At 43.2% G+C, this 22,494-nt stretch overlaps 1 protein-coding gene across 8 annotated transcripts in view; it reads right to left on the bottom strand.

Annotated features, from left to right (window-relative positions):
- LOC134539976 (obscurin) overlaps positions 1 to 22,494 on the bottom strand; it is a 570,520-nt gene that overhangs the window by 290,516 nt on the left and 257,510 nt on the right. For 2 of the 8 annotated variants that reach the window (XM_063382382.1, XM_063382381.1), the window contains exon 1: positions 10,908 to 10,977. The exons of the other annotated variants lie outside the window; for them this stretch is intronic. The gene's annotated coding sequence lies outside the window, so the exon portion shown is untranslated. Of the gene's footprint in view, positions 1 to 10,907; positions 10,978 to 22,494 lie in introns of those variants that run through there. 8 annotated transcript variants of the gene reach the window in all.

Raw genomic sequence — 22,494 nt, forward strand, 5'->3', positions numbered from 1 at the left:
CAGTATGATAAATGTATCGATGACCGTGCGGTTAAAGGCATATGTTTTCCAACCTAGAGATCAGAGCTGCGATGGTTCGAATCACACAGCTTCCAATGTATTTTGCATAAAAAATTAAATTTAATATGTCGATAAGGAGCATAAAAGTTCTGGTAGGTAATGGAACATCGACCTTATGTGATGAGACAGAGCGACGCTGGCGCTCTCTAGGAACAAACAGCAGATACAAAGTCGATGGTATCCAAGATGGCGACCTCCAGTGGAACCAAAAAAACCAAGAGCGACGCTGGCGCACTCTAGGAAAAAACAGCAGAAACAAGTCGACGGTATCCAAGATGGCGGCCTCCAGCGGAACAGAAAAAAAACAATATGGTGGCCATTACGAAAATTTCATCATGAGTGAGTGGAATGCTCGATTTAAAGATAACGGATTCAAGATGGCAAATCCAAAATGGCGGATCCAAAATGGCTGTCTGGTAAAAGGTCAAGATAAAAGTTAAAGGTCAAGGTCATCCAAGATGGCCGCCGTGACGTCATCGGAGACAGGTTCCAAGGCAGCAGAAACCACCATACACCACACCCTGAACCCTGTGCCCGAAGGAACCAAACCATACTACTTATATTAGACTGCAATTTTTTAATAGCTTATTTGAGAGTGTATTTTTATGAAACACATGTGGAAAAAACCCTTGTATAACGGGGAATATTTATGAGTATGTTTTTACCAAAGAGTTTTGTGATGATATTTAACGTGTAGATATTTTATTTTATTTCCGTTTTTTTTAAATTTATTTTACGTTAAGAATACACGCTACTGTGGTTTAAGTATCCAGGTGAGTTGTAAAGGATCTCGAAATATGTACAGAATATTATGTTCTTTGTAACAGATTTAAGTATTATATAAAGTGTGTTGAATATTGAATAATTTTTTTTCGAAAACCTCCTAAGGTAAAGCTTTAGTTTAAAGTTGCTCAGTTTTGCTTTTAATTTAGGGATTTACATATTATTAAATATTTGGTTTCTTTTTCGCCAGGCTCTACGTTTTGGGGCGGTTGGTAAAATGTTGGTGAATTGTCTGATCTTCACCGCCCGGAGAGTGTTGGGGACGTAAACTTTCGCGACCTATAGTGGTACGAAACGCCATAGCACCAGCACTGGTACTACAGTTCAGATCTGTCGAATCCGAGACAAGTTACAAGTTACAAGAGACAAGTTACGCGACTATTGCACCCGCGCCAACGACACCTATGCGACAACCACTTACCTGACCACCCCTACCACGTGGCGACTGACAGCTCGTGCCGCGACCACTTTGCGGTGTTCTGTTTCAATGGAGAATAGCGTATATACAGGATCATGCAAAGGGCCGTGCATATTTCGCGAAAGGATACAGAGAATAGCTAAAAGTTAAAAAAATTGGTTGTCTGTAAAGTCGGTTTACGGACGATAGTTTAACGTGACAAAGTCATAAAAAAACATCGATGAAATGATTGCATACTTTTATGAATAAACTTGAATCATTTTTATTGCATTATCACTATTTTGTATGGATACAAAGAAGGAGTGAAATGAAATCTACAATTTAATTAATAAATTTACTTTTATTTACACTCATTAATTCAAATATGTTTATTACTTTAACGAAGAGATTATTTCAACTATAAATTTTATACATGTTTGCTATTTAACTTCTTCCAATCTGTGTTATTCTGTTAAGGATAGGACGATGATAGGAAAAGTAGGAAACGAATGGGAGTGTTTCAAGTTTAATGTGCCTCGAAAAAGTCAAATCGATGGTTGTTCCAATCGAGTGGAAGAGAGATAGATGCGCGCAAGCGTAAAATGAGCGTAACGGGACACAGCGTAACGGGACAATGTGCGTAACGGGATACTTTTTCGTGCGTGCAGCCGGCGTTCATCGATTTATTAGACGTTGTCACGTCAAAAAAACACTGTAGAATCGTCTGTGTTTCATGATTGGGCGAGTTTCATTCACATGCATGTCGACTGTTACAACACCAATCACAGTAATTCAACGCGTCCTGAACGGCTCCGTCAAACAAGGCAACGGCGACTCTCGCAGATGGCCGCCAACCACAAGGAATAAACCGCTGGTGCGGGTGTACCGTGTTCCAGATTAATAGGTGTTCAGATTTATTAGCGACAAGTACGTGGCCCTACGTGTGTGTATATCCTGCAGTTTTCCGCCGCGCAGCCCAGACGGTATAGAGTAGGCGTCCGGCACTATTTATACCGCGCGCTTGGAATAACATTCTGCGACGAAACTCTTTGCTACAGTGTCTCCCTCTTCGTTTGAAGTACAGAGTACATGGCGTCCACTGTTGCCGTATTGATACTACCTCACTGGTTAACATTACCAACTTCAATTCGTTTACAATCGTTAATTATAGATACTAAGTTTTATTTTTTTATTTTACTATTCGTTTATTTTTTAAGACAATAAAATAGTGCCTTAACAGTATTTTTACAGTTGGGGACATTCTGAAAGGAAATATATATATATATATATTTCACTACTAAATACCTATGATTTTCTCACGGTCGAAACTAGTTTTAGCAGTTATTCACTATTAATAACAAAGCATTCTATTAAATTATGTGCTATGCTCAAACACAGCTGACATTTTTATACAAAAAGATTTATTGACAAATATATCGTTGAAACCAAGATTACGTCTTTCAGTCACGTATTCTTAGAAGTAAAAAATTCAATACAATCATATGTTGCTGTTGATGAAAATACAACACGAAAATGTGTTTACAAAATTTTCATACGTACAGTTTCCTTTACGAATTGCAATGTTCCAGATACATCTAAAGTAACATATAATAACATTATAAAGTTGTTTCTATAACTTGTGTGCTCTATGGCGTGCATGTGGCAACAAAGCACGCCCAAACAGGGACAGCGCTAATGGCAGAATCCATTCATTGGACGGAGGGTGGATGCCCACTTGAAGACACATTGCAGATCAAGGATGAGACGCGCCATGGCGTGAGAACTAATCCATAGAGACCTGCAAAATTCGCGGTTTCATTCGGTGATAGGCTAGAATTCAAACACATATACCTCTTAGATAATGTAGCAATTGGCTTACTGTTCATCTGGACGAATATCAACCAGTTATAAACCCTCAACCAAAGAAGGATCGAATCACAGACAAACCAGCTGAGACGACTTACAAGTCGGCAGCCAATGAACTTGCGTTATTTGCCCGAGTGTACAGGGGTATGTGCAGTCTATCTGAAGGCCATCGAAACCGCGAATTTTGCAGATATCTATCAATTAGTTGTTCACCTTAAGCATGAATTAATTGATAGGGATCTGAACAGCCTAAAATGCAAAAATATTTGTATTTTAAAAGCTGCTGTCACAGGTTTGTTAATTATTTAACACGTCCTGGAGTACTAGAATCAAATAAGATACTTGCATAAAAGTGTAATCCAATTGTAAGCAACACGGTCCTCATTATTTACAAATAAAAATGGAGTTTTCCCTAGTGACAAAATGTAAAGCGAATTTCGCAAAACATTCGCGGTTTCAGTGACCTCTAGGATAGACTCCACTATCCTCTATTCACTAGGGAAAATTACACCTGCTCATTGGCTACTGACTCATGACACCTGTTAACTGGGTCACTTGTGATTTGATGCTTCTTTTGTTCAGGATTTCCCATTGGCTCAAATTCCTTCAGGATAATCCAGAGGTCCAATCACAGAAGCAGAATGAAGGTAAACGAGTTTGACTCTAGCCTATCGCGAAATGAATCCGCAAATTTTTCCTGTCTCTACTAATAGGTAGGGGCAGGAAATTTTCGCGAAAAAATCTGAACGCCTACTAGACTGCAACATGGTATTCCCACACCAACGGTTTCTTCCTTGTGATTGGCGGCCGTCTGCGAGAGAAGTCGTTGCCTTGTTTCCACGAGCCACTAAGGACGAGTTTGCTTCCACACTGAATTAGTGTGATTGGTTGTTGTAACAATCGACATGCACCTCAATGTAACTCATCCAATCACGAAACACAAACGATGCTACAGTGTTTTAACTTCCAGCTACTCTCGGGATATTTTCGCGAAATTTTCATGGCCCTACTATTAGGTATCAGGGTATCACACATCCTTAAAATATAGCTAGCATTTAATAAACTTTGATTTCTACTACACAAGTTTTGTTTCTAAGTTTCGTTTCTAACGTATAAATCTGAAAATGAATATGAATAAAACAGATATTTTAGAATTTTTAATTCCGTCAGAATTTTGATACTTTATCTTGAAAGAATTACAGAAGTGTGCCAAACGCCTTAGTTTTATTATTACAAGGAACTGGAAAAATTCGGGGTTCATGACCGCTAGGCTACATTCCTACAATCCTCTGCTTACTTGGGAGAATTCCAACTGGTAATTGGCTGCTGACTTGTGGGAGCCTGTTATTCGATGCTTTATTAGGAGATTGTCCTCGCATTGGTCCAGAGTCCTCCAGATAAACTATCCAATGGCAAATATCGGAATCGGTTTCAAATGAAAAGCTATTTGAATTTCAACCTTATGTGAGAAAGTTTACCGGTATCTAATTATTACTAGGGGCAGGCAGTTTTCGCGAATAAATCTGGCTATTATAGTCTGGAACACGGTATATCCGCACCTGTGGTTTCTTCCTTGTGATTGGCGGCCGTCTGCGAGAGAAGTCGTTGCCTTGTTTGACCGAGCCACTCAGGACGCATTTGTTTCCGCACTGAACTTCTATGGATTGGTGTTGTAACAATCGTCATGTACCTGGAAGAAACTCACCCAATTACGAAACACAGACGATGCTACAGTGTTTTAACTTATAACTAATCTCGGAATCTTTTCACGAAATATGCATGGCCCTACATATACATCTCTAACGTGAGTAGTACTTACAGCCACCCGGTCACTTGAACTTCAACTCTATGTTATCCGTTTGACCACGTGACGTGTGGAAGCTATGACAAGAGAGGAGATCGTTTCAGCTGACGTCAGGCTTGTGGCCAGTCACAAAATAATTACAGAGACAAATGAATAGAGACCGGAAAAATTCGCGAATTCATTTCGCGATAGGCTAAAATATAAATCGTTATACCTCAGTGCTGCCTCTGCTATTGGCTCATAACTCACCTGGATGACTCTGGGCCAATGAGAAACACCCAACCAAAGCTTTATCGAATCACAGGCTGCTACGTTGGAACGTCTCACAAGACAGCAGACAATGAGTGGGTGGCATTTGACCGAGTATACGTAGAACTATGGAGTTCATCCTACAGGTCATTGAACCCGCAATTTTTTCCGGTCCCTAAAAATGAACAACTGAATTTTTGTGACATGGCAGCTCCAGCCCTTAATGATTTCTGTATGGTTTAAATGTGAGGTTTTACATCTATTCATTAATCCACTCTGTTCAGTAAAAACCAATTTACATTATTCATATAATAATTATATTATAATTTTTGGAGCCTTTGCTCATTTTGTCAATGGCGTATCAAATAAACTGAACTTTGAATTATAAAAATGAAGGAAAACACGAGAGCTAAGTTTGAAACCTAGCCTGTCACCAAGAAGATTATAAAGATTTCCGGTTACTTTTAAATGTTTCAGAGTCCAAGCGTCAAAGAACATCTAAAATAAAATAAAAACACAGTAAACGCAATAATTAGACATAATCAAACGAAAATAATAAACCCTTAAAACTTGGATGCAGACAATTTCGCAAGATCTTGTACGATGCAAAAGACGAGGTTTAATAATTTGTACCTAGGTTAAATTTATGTTTTACAATTGGACCAAACTCATTTGTACACGCCTTGAAAAAAAAAACACAGAGTAAGAAATAAAATATGCAGCAAAAAGACTCTATTACATGATCTGTCGTCTCTGCAAATAATAAATTGAAGGGTATATTTAATAGACATGTATCGCATTTCTGGTTGCTCCCGAGCGGGTCGTTACCACAACGCCGAACGTATAATAACGCCGAATACCATAACGCCGAATGTCAAATTGACCGCAACGCCGACAGCTAGAAAACTGCTGTGTACCACAACGCCGAAATACAGTAACGCCGAAAATTGTTGCTGCGGGGAGGGGGGCCACAGGAGCAAAATGAAAAACTTAGGCTATCCTAACCTAGCCTAACCTAACCAAATCTTACCTAACCTAACCTTTGTGGCAGTCCTGCAATGAAATTTTTCGGCGTTAATATATTTCGGCGTTGTGGTAATTCGGCGTTGTGGTACACAACAGTTTTCTAGCTGTCGGCGTTGTAGTCAATTTGGCATTCGGCGTTATGGTTTACGGCGTTATTGTACGTTCGGCGTTGTGGTATTTCGGCGTTGTGGTGCGTCCCCCTCCCGAGCTGTCTAACCCACCGCTAATATAAACACGTGATCGCACCTCCTGCTGTGTTGTGTTTCTCAAACGGGCTGTCTTCCCTAAGTCTTGTTCACCGCCGAGCCGCGGTCATTTCTAATTGCAGTGCCTGCGCAAGCCTCGCACACGTACCAACACAACGTGCCAAAACTTCCCTCCCACAGACGCTGCTGGACTAAACATAGCGTTTAAACCTGGTCGCCGATGACTAGTACCACGCTCAGTGGTGCGGCGGTGTTCGGCGGTGTTTACACAACAAGTCAGTGCAGCTGAGCGGTGACAGTCAACCCCCACGCGGAGTCATATTACAACTATCTTAAAAACGTTTCTATTCTCAACTTAACGTATTAAATATTGCCTATTGTTTGGCGTTGATAATATCTGACATATTTTTACGATTTAATGTGGGGAGAAATGGGTTCATAAGGAAGAGCCCAATTAAGTTTTTCATTTAGGCTTTATTAATTACTAATATTTACATTACTAATAAACAATTGTACTTAAAAAAAGTCTGAACACTAATCTTTCGCACTTAAAAATGTTTATTCGCAAATCACTCAACATCTTTCAAGTCCACAGTTCACACTCCTCACTGGCTCGACAGTGGTTCGCCCCTTACCTCGCACCTGTCCACATACACAGTCTCGCGCCACTCAGTCGCACTCTCTCGATCCAGTCGCTCCACGTCGCACCACTCTTGAGGGGATCTTTCACTATCTTCGCCGATGTCGCACTTCCCTTCACTCACAGAACTCGCCCGGAACTCGACCGGAACTCGCCCGGAACTCGCCCGGAACTGTCGCGGGACTCGTCGCCGGACCACCGCAGAGGCCGGCATCGCTGCTTAAGTACCTGAGACGCCCTTCTCGAACCGACGAGAGCAGCTGTGACGAGTCGCGTCATCCCAGGCCGACCCGATGCCCGTAACACCGAGAAAGGCGACGCCCATTCACGCCACTCCGCGCGGCGGCCCGCGGAATTCCCCAGGCCGCTCAGCGATAGACAACAGCGCCGAGGACGGAAGATGCGTGGGAGCGGTGGGGGGAGGTTGTAGCGACGACTCTTGTAATCCGGCCAGGCGCGCGTGGCATGCCTTACGTCAGCGGACCGCAAGCGACTTGGCGCCAGTGGCCGTGCGGGGCCGCCAGCCAGCTCCGAACCTGGCATCGCGTTCAGGTCTCTCGCCTCCGTAACGTATTGAAAGCAATATTTTCTAAATATGTTATTCTAAAACAAAAGAATTATTGATAGTGTGGGATTGCCAATTTTTCATTGCAAGTAGTTAAATCGCGTTTTCAAATACTCAGAAGATATGAAATCAATAAAAATGATAGTAAGATTTAAGAATTTTTCACTAATTGCACCAAAAAGAAAATATAATTTAGTATCATACGGAAGAACTAAGTTTAAAAATGGAGAGTACATTGACAAAAAATAATCAAGATATGCATTCATGTAGTATAACATGCGATTTGTGTACATATATAATTACTCTATTTTTATGTTTTAAAAAGGCTTTGAAGGAAAACATTTGTCTTGTTATAGTTATTAAACTGTGCCCGTAGGCTTGTGTATTTATTGTAATATATCTGTCGCTTTAGTATGTTATCTGTACATTACATCTACTTTGTAACAGAATAAAACTTTCTTACAGTTTTTTAGTATTACGACAAGAAAACCTCGCATATGTTCTTTAATTGGCTAAACTTAAGGGTTTCTTTGTGCTCCTTCTTCTGTTCACTGTTTATTATGTAAGTCGTGCAAGACGTCTGGCCAATCGACTATTCTTAAACACGGAAGGAAGACGTTTCCTGTCTTCTTACTTCAGCAGCCAATAAACAAAAATCGTTCGTCGCAACGGAAGAATACACAATCCTGTGAAATATACTATGCAAGTCTCAGAACTCGTGAAATTCTTGACTAAAATAAAGAATTTTGTGTTTTTATTAGTCATAGCCACTAGAGCCAAAAACCTGACGAAATAAATACAAATAAAGGTTAAAATATTGTGAAATTTATGCCATTTTGTATTAATTAGTACAGTTTATAGTTTTCAATCCACATAATACACGTTTCCGTACTCATATAAAAAGGTTTTTACGACAATAGATTAACAAATAATTGCTAGCCTACCAGAACAATATTATAATTTGTGAAACTGAAACTACCCCAGAGTCCTCCTGGCCCAGTCATCCAGGTGAGTTGTGAGCCAATAGCAGAGGCAGCACTGAGGTATAATGATTTGTATTTTAGCCTATCGCGAAATGAATTCGCGAATTTTTCCGGTCTCTGGTAATTGGATAGCAAGTTGTTTGACACGCCTTTAATGGCTAGAAGCCAACGACAAGAATAGAGGCACATGTTGCACAAATTCGTCTGCAGCAACTTTTAATTAAAGCACATATGCATCATATTTACTTTTATGATATGTAAGACCATGCCTTCGTTACGTGTCGAACTGTGGAATCTAACATAGCGCGGAAGGAATCCGTGAAACAATCGTATTTTTAGACATAACCCCTTAAAACGAACGGAATCATGTGCGATTCAGAGATGAAATTAAATCTAGAGGCAGCCAATGATCACATGGTAACGAATTTATTCTTCACACGATTGCTGAGTCCATCCTGGCGACAGAAAATAACGCGAATATCTCACGTCTCAAGTGATTTCAATCAATGTTTGATTTTTAGCCTGGAACGGAATGAAACAGATAATTCCTGATGTCTCTAATGAAGTGCTCTCACACGCTTTTACGGTTATTTCATTTACTTGTCTTCATTATAATTTGAAAGCTTATATAGATTTAAATACGATATCTCTCTTGTTGTTCATGTTTCATCTCAAATTATCTCAACAGATGTTTTCTAAAATGATAAAAGATTACGCAGTGTCTTTCGTGACCTTTCACAGCTCAAAAATAGCGTTTATATATAGGGTCATGCAGATTTCGCGAAAAGATTCCGAGACTAGCTAAAAGTTAAAACACTGTAGCATTGTCTGTGTTTCGTAATTTGGGTGAGTTTATTTCGCATGCATGTCGATTCTTACAACATCAATCACAGTAATTCATTGCGGAAGCAAACGCGTCCTGAGCGGCTCGTTCAAACAAGGCAACGACATTTCTCGCAGACGGCCGCCAATCACAAGGAATAAACCGATAGTGCTGATACACCGTGTTGCAGACTAATAGGCGTTCAGATTTATTCGCGAAAAATTCCTACCCCTATTTATAATATCTGGTGAAAACATTTTTGATCGTAATATATTTACAGAAAAATCCCTTACTTAAGGCTTTGCCTCAATCGCCATGTTTTTTTTTCTCGCTTTGGCATTACTATCATTTAACGTCTATTTATAAAATTTTAACTCAATACCTTAATTTAATTTGCTGTCCTGCAGATATTACCGATGTGTAATAAATATTAGAAGTGTAAAAATTCGCGCAAGTGATAATGATAACGAAAAATTGCACGTCTTTTTAAACCTATGATATTACACTCAGTGAATATCTGTTGAAGAAATTAGTGACAAAACATGTGCAACGGAGATATCGTGTTAAAATCTTATAGATACACATTACAAAAAAATAATGGAAAAAAAATCAAAATAGCGTGTGATTGAGCCTTTATAGTAAAGACAAGGAAAATAACGTGGTCGCCTGGCTGACACGCAACTTACAAGTGAAACTTCACAGATAAAAGGAATAGAAAAATATTTAGGCTACTCTAACACTTGAAACACGCGTAGTCACTTGTACCTGTCCATGTATTCAATGATGAGTATCGTAAGAATTAACTAATGGGTTTATGATAACTGAAATATGAAACACAACCGTATTGAAAAAAAATGTCTACACATATATTGTCACAAATTCAAATGCAAGCATCGGATCCAGACTCAAGAGTTGAGTGAAGTGAATCACGGGGCGCGAAACTATGCAAAAAAGTATGATAAAGTATAAAAAGTTTGCGAAAGTAGCTCAAAGTAGGAGGAAGGGTATGCATAAATACGCGAAACTATGCAAAAAGTAGGGACTGGAAATATTCGCGGTTTCAATGACCACTAGGATAGACTCCACGATTCTCTATGTACTCGGGCAACTATCACCTGGTCATTGGCTACCGACTCGGGACACCTGTTTACTGCGATTCTTATGATTCGATACTTCTTTTTTTGAGTGTTTGCCATCGGCTCAAGAGTCCTTCAGGTAAATTGCGGTCCAATCACTGACGCAGCATTAAGCTAAACGAGTTTGGATTCCAAGCTGTTTCGAAAGAAATCCGCGAATTTTTCCGGTCTCTAGCAAAAAGTATGAAAAAGTACATAAAAGTATGGGAAAGTAGTGGCAAGTACACGAAATTTTGCGCTGCTGCTGCTGCTGCCATCTGTAAGGATGTTTCAATTGAGAACTTTTTTCCCGGCGGTGTTCGCCACACGTACCCAGGAGACTGCGGAGAGCAAGCAGGCAGTAAGGGAAGCGTGTCGTGTAGCACGTACCTGCTGGGCGGGGCGGGGCCGGGCGGAGCTGCGGGCACTCGGGCGGGACTGGGCACTCCGACCCGCGCCGAGGCCGCCGCGCGCCTAAACATAGCCCGCCCGCCGCGCGCATGCGCCCGACACGGGCAGCCTTCTCTTCACAGACGAGAGAGCCAAACCCCCAATCGTTAGAGACCGGGAAAATTCGCGAACTCATTTCGCGATAGGCTAAAATACAAATAGTTATGCCTCAGTGCTGCCTCTGCTATTGGCTCACAACTCACCTGGATGACTCTGGGCCAATGAGAAACACCCAACCAAAGCTTTATCGAATCACAGGCTGCTACGCTGGAAAGTCTCACAAGACAGCAGCCAATCAGTGGGTGGCATTTGACCGAGTGTACGTAGAACTATGGAGTTCATCCTACAGGTCATTGAACCCGTGAATTTTTCCGGTCCCTACCGATCGTGCATCTTCGGTTGTTTTTTTGTTCATTGTAAATAAATATGGCGGTGGTGATAAAAGGATACTAACGGTCAATTAGGTTAGGTAAGCTACATTATAAATACTTTAAAACATTGTGGACGGTTGATTTGGTTAGGATAGCTACATTAAAGATACGGAAAGCATGAACTTCGGGTTTTGTCTCTCTCGTCTGTGAAAAGAAGGCTTGGGTTCCCCCCCCCCCCCCCCACACACACCACCCTCCAGAGCAGGTTCCAACCTGCCTTCGCGTGTAGCGTCTCAGCTGTCGGCTCGCGACGCTTGGCGGGCGAGGAACATCGCGAACAAGACGGAAGTACTCTGGGCCGGATATGTGTAAACATGCTGCCACCTGTGGAAAACTCGGGAAAAATTGAAAATATGGCTGAACTGTGTGATTAATAAATAAATAAATATATATAAACTTTCGTGAATATCGGGTGATGTACTAAGCGTATTTTGTGATTGGCCAGTCGCATGAAAATCAGTTGAAAGTTTCTCTTGCAATTGAATGGTTTTGATAGGAGTGAAATAGGGGTAGTTACTTATTATACAACAAATTAAAATGCTATTGCACTTCCACGTTTTTTTTTTCATTTGTATCCGCTGTGAGAAATTTCAAAATTCGAACTGACATGAAAGCGGGGTTTTTCATTGTTTTAAAATGCCGTGAACTGAATGAATGAAATGTATAGTTAATTAAATAATACATCCCAATGCGAGTTTTATACGTGGGTATGCAATAAATGACTTTATTTAGTGAATCTAGTTGATAAATTCAAAATTATTAAAATTGTATGGGAAAACCAGATATTTTTTTTGTTCCTTAGACTGTGTATAGGTAAGCATAGCCAGCATAGCGACGTGAGATAAGTTTATTTTTCTTTCCTCGGGGTATGGCAAACAGGTCGTTCAAATACTTCATATTTCACAAAAACTCCGACCACTAAATAAGTCCTTACATTAGGCACCCTGGTCACTTTGACCACGCAACGCAATCTTCTTCTTCGTTCTGCACAGCTTCAGAACGTGCACGACGCAATGTAAGATTAAAATAATCATTCATACATACATTAATGCAATAATAACTCAAATGTATTTATCCATTTTTAGCAAAAACCAAGCAGTTAATCCATATAATTTTGGTATGATTATGTATATATTTTTTATTATTGAGTTAAAAATAGTTTGTAATAAACAGTTTATTACTGAATATTTTTCTTATTGAATTTATACATTATTATTGAACATTTGTTTGTATGTTTGTTTGTTCGAGTATCGCGCAAAAGCAAAGAAAAAAATACTTGACCAATTTTGATGAAACTTCTGTTGTGTAAAAGCGCATGAACAGACTTAAAAAGTTGTATTTATTTTATCTCGTCACGATAACGGGGGCCGGAGATAAAACAATAAAACAACATTTTCACAAACAAGTGCAACCAATAGCATGTACCACATACAAAATCTAATCTATTTGTTCTATCACAATCAATAACAATTTTACGTTCTCTGATAACTTTTTATTATATGATGTGGTAATTCAATAAAAAAATCACCGTGCGATTATTTGCACGGAGACACACACTAGTAAAATATTATTTCTAATATATAATAATAATAATTATGGTTCGAAACTTCCGTAGAGTTAAAATTAAGCAGAACTAAATTATAAATGCACTAAGTAACATAGAGACACAGGTAAAATATACATTTAATTAAGTTAGATGTGGCGTATTGCGCCTGGAAGAACACCGGCTTACATCACCCTATATTATGTTTGTACGTATGTGGACGGAGCAGTGACGTAAGGTACCTTTGGCCACAACGGAAAATAAGGGGGGGGGGGGAGGGCTAGGGTTGGAGATGGTACTTACGTCCTGCCTCCAGGAGGAGTTAGTCATAATGGCGCCAATTGAAGCCATGGTTGGCCAATCACCCTCCTAGCACATGATGCATGCTACCTCTCCTGCATGGCTAACACCCTGCATGATTAGAGCGTATAGACTTCGGCCTGAGACTCACTTAGAGTCTTCCCTACCTAGACCCCTCCCGTCCATTCATAGCTTTTAGTTGGGTTAGGAAAGAAATTCGCGCGTAAAGCGGCAACCAAGGCCCCATAGATGTTGGGCAGGAATAATTGCTACGATCCGCGCAGCACAGTCTACATTCTGCGTATATACTCCATCCACGTAGATCTGAATAACGTCTTAGTTGTCCTAATCTTGCGGCGGTCGTGAAACGATTTTTTTTTAAATAATTGTGGGTAACTCCAATTCAAGAGAGACACAAAAATTTAATGTAGATATTTTAAAGGCCGTTTATTAATAATGAATTCAAATTTAACTTTTATTATGAATTGAATGATCTCTTTAAAATACCTTCATACGTGTGCCTAGCATACAGTATATGTGTGTGTGCTGCATACCAGCCTGGCGTTGCAGTTGTTCGTTATACGTTTGATACTTACTTTCAATGATTCTTGCGTCTGTGTTGTAATTTATTGATTTTTATTATTTCTGACTCTACTCATTAAAATTCACTGTGCAGTCTAGGCATATACCATTGGAAATCAGTTGTTTTTTTGTTTTGTTACTCCGGATATAAGATTGTTTTAAATCAACATTTGATAATAGCATCAAGACTAGTAACTCTGTTCAAATAATAATAATAATCCAAACGCTTTTAGTTTACATAATTTCTCTGAGGTTGATGTGGTTTATCTCCAACTTCAAGGCCGTATACCAGCCTCTTTGAACCATGGAGTAAGGAACAGTCAGGACGTAGTTGAAGTAACTTTTAAACATCGCCATCGCCATCGCCATATTGTTCCGCCCAAAACAACGTGGAAATGGTGCTTGACCACGTCCGATGATGGTTAGTAAGTATGAATAAGAGTATCCGTCGTTAAAAAAGTCACTTTCATAAAAAAAATCGTTTAAAACTGTTACGGGTGTCTAGCCAATATAGCGCAACAATTGGTTGAAGATAATAAAAAAAACGGCTTTTTAAACTTACTATGAAATCATGCAGTAATTAGTGTTATCAACTAATTATTTTCGTCACGAACCTGCAGCTGAAATTTGTCGGGTGAACTCTAACTCAGCGTGTATATTGATTACTGAAATGGAGTTCCGGCTGAGTTGCTGAATAGTGAATTATTGTGGCCAATATCTAATGTGATTCTTCTCACCACCAGCTATCATCAATGTTACCTTAAGAAAACAAAAACGGACAGTGTACTACGTGTAAATATAATCTATTAGAGAATAGAATTTTTATTTTGTCTCATTTCCGCCTATTTCTTCCCAGCGTGCAACTGCCGGCCGCCAGGAGACGCGAGCTCCCTCTACCTCCACGAGGACTCTACGACACGGACCACGCAGCCTCGGCTGCCGGCCGCCAGGAGACGCGAGCTCCCTCTACCTCCACGAGGACTCTACGACACAGACCACGCAGCCTCGGCTGCCGGCCGCCAGGAGACGCGAGCTCCCTCTACCTCCACGAGGACTCTACGACACAGACCACGCAGCCTCGGCTGCCGGCCGCCAGGAGACGCGAGCTCCCTCTACCTCCACGAGGACTCTACGACACAGACCGCGCAGCCTCGGCTGCCGGCCGCCAGGAGACGCGAGCTCCCTCTACCTCCACGAGGACTCTACGACACAGACCACGCCGCCTCGGCTGCCGGCCGCCAGGAGACGCGAGCTCCCTCTACCTCCACGAGGACTCTACGACACAGACCACGCAGCCTCGGCTGCCGGCCGCCAGGAGACGCGAGCTCCCTCTACCTCCACGAGGACTCTACGACACAGACCGCGTAGCCTCGGCTGCCGGCCGCCAGGAGACGCGAGCTCCCTCTACCTCCACGAGGACTCTACGACACAGACCACGCAGCCTCGGCTGCCGGCCGCCAGGAGACGCGAGCTCCCTCTACCTCCACGAGGACTCTACGACACAGACCACGCAGCCTCGGCTGCCGGCCGCCAGGAGACGCGAGCTCCCTCTACCTCCACGAGGACTCTACGACGCGGACCACGCAGCCTCGGCTGCCGGCCGCCAGGAGACGCGAGCTCCCTCTACCTCCACGAGGACTCTACGACACAGACCACGCAGCCTCGGCTGCCGGCCGCCAGGAGACGCGAGCTCCCTCTACCTCCAAGAGGACTCTACGACACAGACCACGCAGCCTCGGCTGCCGGCCGCCAGGAGACGCGAGCTCCCTCTACCTCCACGAGGACTCTACGACACAGACCACGCAGCCTCGGCTGCCGGCCGCCAGGAGACGCGAGCTCCCTCTACCTCCACGAGGACTCTACGACACAGACCACGCAGCCTCGGCTGCCGGCCGCCAGGAGACGCGAGCTCCCTCTACCTCCACGAGGACTCTACGACACAGACCACGCAGCCTCGGCTGCCGGCCGCCAGGAGACGCGAGCTCCCTCTACCTCCACGAGGACTCTACGACACAGACCACGCAGCCTCGGCTGCCGGCCGCCAGAAGACGCGAGCTCCCTCTACCTCCACGAGGACTCTACGACACAGACCACGCAGCCTCGGCTGCCGGCCGCCAGGAGACGCGAGCTCCCTCTACCTCCACGAGGACTCTACGACACAGACCACGCAGCCTCGGCTGCCGGCCGCCAGGAGACGCGAGCTCCCTCTACCTCCACGAGGACTCTACGACACAGACCACGCAGCCTCGGCTGCCGGCCGCCAGGAGACGCGAGCTCCCTCTACCTCCACGAGGACTCTACGACACAGACCACGCAGCCTCGGCTGCCGGCCGCCAGGAGACGCGAGCTCCCTCTACCTCCACGAGGACTCTACGACACAGACCACGCAGCCTCGGCTGCCGGCCGCCAGGAGACGCGAGCTCCCTCTACCTCCACGAGGACTCTACGACACAGACCACGCAGCCTCGGCTGCCGGCCGCCAGGAGACGCGAGCTCCCTCTACCTCCACGAGGACTCTACGACACAGACCGCGCAGCCTCGGCTGCCGGCCGCCAGGAGACGCGAGCTCCCTCTACCTCCACGAGGACTCTACGACACAGACCGCGCAGCCTCGGCTGCCGGCCGCCAGGAGACGCGAGCTCCCTCTACCTCCACGAGGACTCTACGACACAGACCACGCAGCCTCGGCTGCCGGCCGCCAGGAGACGCGAGCTCCCTCTACCTCCACGAGGACTCTACGACACAGACCACGCAGCCTCGGCTGCCGGCCGCCAGGAGACGCGAGCTCCCTCTACCTCCACGAGGACTCTACGACACAGACCACGCAGCCTCGGCTGCCGGCCGCCAGGAGACGCGAGCTCCCTCTACCTCCACGAGGACTCTACGACACAGACCACGCAGCCTCGGCTGCCGGCCGCCAGGAGACGCGAGCTCCCTCTACCTCCACGAGGACTCTACGACACAGACCACGCAGCCTCGGCTGCCGGCCGCCAGGAGAGGCGAGCTCCCTCTACCTCCACGAGGACTCTACGACACAGACCACGCAGCCTCGGCTGCCGGCCGCCAGGAGACGCGAGCTCCCTCTACCTCCACGAGGACTCTACGACACAGACCACGCAGCCTCGGCTGCCGGCCGCCAGGAGACGCGAGCTCCCTCTACCTCCACGAGGACTCTACGACACAGACCACGCAGCCTCGGCTGCCGGCCGCCAGGAGACGCGAGCTCCCTCTACCTCCACGAGGACTCTACGACACAGACCACGCAGCCTCGGCTGCCGGCCGCCAGGGGCGCCGCGAGCTCCCTCTACCTCCACGAGGACTCTACGACACAGACCACGCAGCCTCGGCTGCCGGCCGCCAGGGGCGCCGCGAGCGAGTGAATGGTCGTGAAACGAGAGACGCCGCGCTCAAGGTTTTGGCGGCCACGCTATTCCCGGACGAGTCGACAACCACCTGCACCCGTGACGTCACACCAGTCCCCCTCACGCTGATGGTGGCATCACAACAGCAGCTCATGGCCCCGCACATGCGATTGCGGGCCCTGGACCCTGGATCGGAGACGTACACCACCCCCCCCCCCCCCCCCCCCCCACACACACACACAATTTTACAGTCACCTGCTACATTATAATTGCATGGTTATTTCTCACCTACACTCTTTTTAGAATGTTATTTAACCTGAAAATACAGGGTATAATCATGGTTACAATTTTGTAAGTCCAAACTAAGCTTTATTTATGAAAATTATTTTACTTTAAAATAACCACAGCGAGTATGTCTATTTATTTCACACTCTGAGACAAAAATAAACAGAACCCAGGGGTCCACCCAGCCCCACCCTTGTGGGGGCCATGCAACAGCATGGCGTTCGACAAAAGTACGACGAAAAATTTACGGACACACAAACTTTCCGATGAATTTTTGATGTGCTCCATCTCAGCTCCCGATATACGGCTTTTGGCGGGAGTAATTTCGTGAATGAAACGGAAGTTGCATGGAACGGAAATTTGTAACCATCGGTGCTGCCATATGCGGCGGGAAAGACCAAGAGAAACATAGTATTAACTTTTAAATAAATTTTGACAAGATTAAAAAAAAATTCCCTGTCGAAAATCATGTCCAAGTTTGTTTCGCTTTAACCTAAGGAGTTTCATTACATGGTTTAAACTTTCGCTCGGGAAGTCAGATGATGCGATAGTCGACGTATTTTTTTTTTCCGGCAGCGAATATAAGTGGCGAGTGTAGAAACTACGTGTGGTTCGCGTAAAAAAAAATTGCTATTTTAAATGATTCTGCGTTATGTTTCGTGTCCGAGGTCCGAGTTTCATATTATAAATACATTTGCTACACGTGAACACACGTATTTACTCGTTACCGAGGTTATATGTGTACATATCGCTGGCGAGTACTGAAAGACTCGCAAACTTTTTTTTCTAACTTTTTAAATTTACTCTTTGGATGAATAAAACGAACTTATGCTAGATTTCAAGAATTGGTTAAAAAAAAAAAAATTTAATAGACTGTAAGCGGTCGGACTTCTTTCTTGGACTTAAGTCTGTCTCGTACTTGTGAAGGTTTTGAGAAGGAATAAATATAGTTTAAAACACTAAAGAAACATGCTTTTAAAGATTATCAAACTAAAAAGTAAAAAATATTTTAAAATTTAATTTATGACAATAGTATATAAGCAATACTAGTATAAATGAGAAAAAAGCTTGAGGTGCTTTGTGCCATATTTTTTGTATATTAAGCGCCCCATGCTTTTTTCTCATTTATACTAGTATTGCTTATATACTATTGTCATAAATTAAATTTTAAAATTATTTTTTACTTTTAAGTTTGATAATCTTTAAAAGCATGTTTCTTTAGTTTTTTAAACTATATTTATTTTTAACTTTTTAGTTTGATATTCTTTAAAAGCATGTTTTTTTAGTTTTTTAAACTATATTTATGTATAATTATCATAGGGAAATGAGTTACCGACACTACCTATTACCATCTGAGATAACTATTTGGAGTTGCAACGTCACAAAGAAATGGTAAAGTCTCTCCGAATCATTTACAGTTAGATGTATGGATATAATCTTAGAATTTACCGGAAAAAAAAAAAACATTTTTTTTTCGGCGTGGCCGGGAGTAGAACCCACGATCGCAGAATCCGAAAGCTGCCGTCACAGAAGTCGCGCGCCTTAGACCGCTCGGCTAACGAACGTAATGAAATTGGTGGGACATTTTACAGTGATGAACCACTCACTCTTAGTCGAAAGAGTTACAGACGGACAGACAAACAAACATACAGGTGAAGCTAATATAAAGCATGTAAAACAAAAGGGAACGTCTAAAATATGCTCTAACGGGCGGCGAGTGGCTCGCGGGCCGCGTGTTGATGACCGCTGAGTCGTACAGACGCGAGCCGGACAGCGTAAACAACGGACCACGATGGTAATGTCTTGCGGTGGAAGCTGCTTATACGCAGTCTCCCCCTACACCCCCCTTCCCCCGCCAACACCACACCCTCTCTCCCGCCCCCCTCCAGGGAGAACAACCCCTCCCACGCGAACTTACAATTTGGGAGATGCGTAACGCGCCACGTAGAACCGCGTCTAGGTCGATTCCACCCACGCAAGAAACGCGAGACGCAAAAGTCAAATTGGCCAGCTTTCAACTTCATGCGTTTCCGCCTCCTACGTTTGAAGTGAAGTGTTCCGAAAACTTATTTGAGTCTCGGTGTCAAACTCCATGTTGATTTTTTTTTAAAAATGTCCAAATTCTTCGCTCTCGGTAAACAGCATTTGGTGGGAGTAATTTCGTGAATGGAACGGAAGTTCCATGGAACGGAAATGTGTAACCACGGTGCTGCCACCTGCGGCGGATGGCGCGAACCAAAGTCCACACAGCCAAAAGGAAAATATATAGTATTAACTGTGCAATGATTTTAACAAGATGAGCAGTATTTTAATAATAAGCCTTGTCAAAGATCACGTCCAAAGCCAGGGGTTTGGAATTTTTGAAGTCTTTTTGATATATAAAAATCGTAACTCTCGGTATGCGACATTTAATAGGAGTAATTTCGTGAAAATGTAACGGAAGTCTGTGAACGGAAATGCGTAACCAACATAGCGAACCCACATGTAGCAAAAAAATCCCGTATACAGTCACTCTCGTAAACATTAGAATACATACCAGTGGCGGATCCAGGATTTTGGTTTGGGAGGGGCATGACCCAGCTGAGGCTAGGTTTTATCAAGGCAAACACTAAAACAATAGTGGACCCAGATGCTTTTGGAGGGGGCTTCAGCCCCTTAGCCCCCCCCCCCCCCCCTCTGGATCCCTACTGATACATACCAAACGTATTGGCGTGCCAAATGAAACTTTATTATAGTGACACTACTCCGGAACATATTTGGTACACTAAAAGTCATAGTGAAAAGTATTCTGAAGTTTTAATACACGTATTAATACGTATTCTTCTTTTTAAATTTCCAATTGGCTTAATAGCTCAGAGGTAGAGCGCGCAGTTAACCTGCAGGAACGCTGTTCAAATATAATCAAGGGATTTTTTTGGTTACCTTATTGTAATAACATTACAATAATATTATACACTTTTGTTCTATAATAATAATGTTAACTAAGCTCAGTCAGGATAAGATTTGATTGTACGAAGTATTTACAGATTGATCTCAGTCGTTAAAGCGAACACAGATATACAAACATAAACTTAGTGTAATAATATGTGTTTTATAAATAGCCAGGTCAATATTTTGATCATTCCATAGAAGTATAACTTTCAATGTTTGCGTAAATTTATAGTATTAATTGTTTAATAGATTTTAACATTAAGGGTAGATTTTTAATAAAAATTTCTAGTCGAAATCGAGTCCAAAGCCGGGGTTCAAGACCTTTTCAACTCTTTTTTTACTTTTATCGGAGCCGTTTCTAATAGCTAAAAATTTCCGTTTGCTTCGTGCTGCTGTGAGCGATGGTGGCAAGCAAAGTTTACGATTCAGGCAGCGAATTCTAGCGGCGGGCGCCGAAAGTAAGTGTGTGATTCGCGTCCAGAACTTCTGGTATGTACATGAAAAGCAAAAATATTTTATTGATAAGTATATACATCACGCTCTGCATTGTTTTAAGTACTCTACTTTAAATTTCGTGTTAGAGTTCCATACTATAAGTTTATTTGCAACATGAACAACATGATAACACATGAATTTGCTCGTTACCGAGGTTACATGTTTACACATCTCTGGCGAGTACTGCAAGACTCAATCACATTAATTATTTTCCTTGTTATGTTTACTAGTTAAAAGCTATTTCTGCCCATAATTTGATTTTCTATCACTAAAATTTAGAGACTGGAAAAATTCGCGCTTTCGATGACCTCTAGGATAGACTCCAAAACACTCTACATACTCAGGCAAATGCCACTTGCTCATTGGCTATTTAATCGTGACACTTGTCAACTGGGACGCTTGTGATTCGATACTTTTTTGGTAGAAGGTTTCCCATTGGCTAAAAGTCCTTCAGATAAACTGCAAGCCAATCACAGAAGTAATATAAATGTACAGTTGTTTGGATTCTAGCATATCGTGAAATCAATCCGCGAATTTTTCTGGTCTCTACTAATATTTACAACATATATTTACAAAGGGTAATACAATGGGTGTAAAATATCCCGCAATTGTTGGTAATCATCGTCACTTGCGACTTTTTTTACACTCTTCATACTAGACTAAGAGAATATGTATCTGTTAAAAATATTTGTGACAGAACAATAAATGCAAGGGAGGTATAGTGATAAATTTTCAGAAATAGCCATTCATTTATAGTCATAACGAGACTGAGCCTCAAGATGCAGAAAGAATGTGTGTAGAAGGCTGCAAATATTTTTTTGTCACACGCATAACTTTTTTTTTTTACTAATGAAACTATCGCACAGTGAAAGCTAGTAACGGGTTTAAATTTGCATGTTTAAGAATTTCACACGTTTTCAGTGCAAATAAAATAGTTATTTATGAAAAGAAGCTAATTTTTTTTATATTTTCAATATTGGTACTGGCGATGCCTTGTAACATTTATTTGCGTGTGTGGCATTCGGAGTTGTTGCACTCCAGCGATCCTCGGGGAGTTCCTACTCGCAGCGCGACGTGAAGGCGTGACCCAACCATCAGGCCCGCCCCTGGAACTATTATTAACCTTCCCGCGGAGGCGCGAGGCCCGTGTTGCACCAATCGCCGGGGAGTTTCCGCCAATGTAATTTTAGGGCGGCCTCGTTAGGGGCGCCGCCGGCCGTGTGACGCGCGCGGTCGCAGGCAGGTCAGGACCTGTCGCCGCCGGCCGCGGAGCAGGCGAGCTGACAGAAGCGCAGAGCCCTCGCCCGCACGAGCGAGGCGGACACGGCATCGCTAGGGACCGGGAAAATTCGCGGGTTCAATGACCTGTAGGATGAACTCCATAGTTCTACGTACACTCGGTCAAATGCCACCCACTGATTGCCTGCTGTCTTGTGAGACGTTCCAGCGTAGCAGCCTGTGATTCGATAATGCTTTGGTTGGGTGTTTCTCATTGGCCCAGAGTGTTCCCGGTGAGTTGTGAGCCAATAGCAGAGGCAGTACTGAGGTATAACAATTTGTATTTTAGCCTATCGCGAAATGAATTCGCGAATTTTTAC

The sequence above is a fragment of the Bacillus rossius genome, chromosome 16 (genome assembly GCF_032445375.1).
Source record: "Bacillus rossius redtenbacheri isolate Brsri chromosome 16, Brsri_v3, whole genome shotgun sequence".
Lineage (NCBI taxonomy): Eukaryota > Metazoa > Arthropoda > Insecta > Phasmatodea > Bacillidae > Bacillus > Bacillus rossius.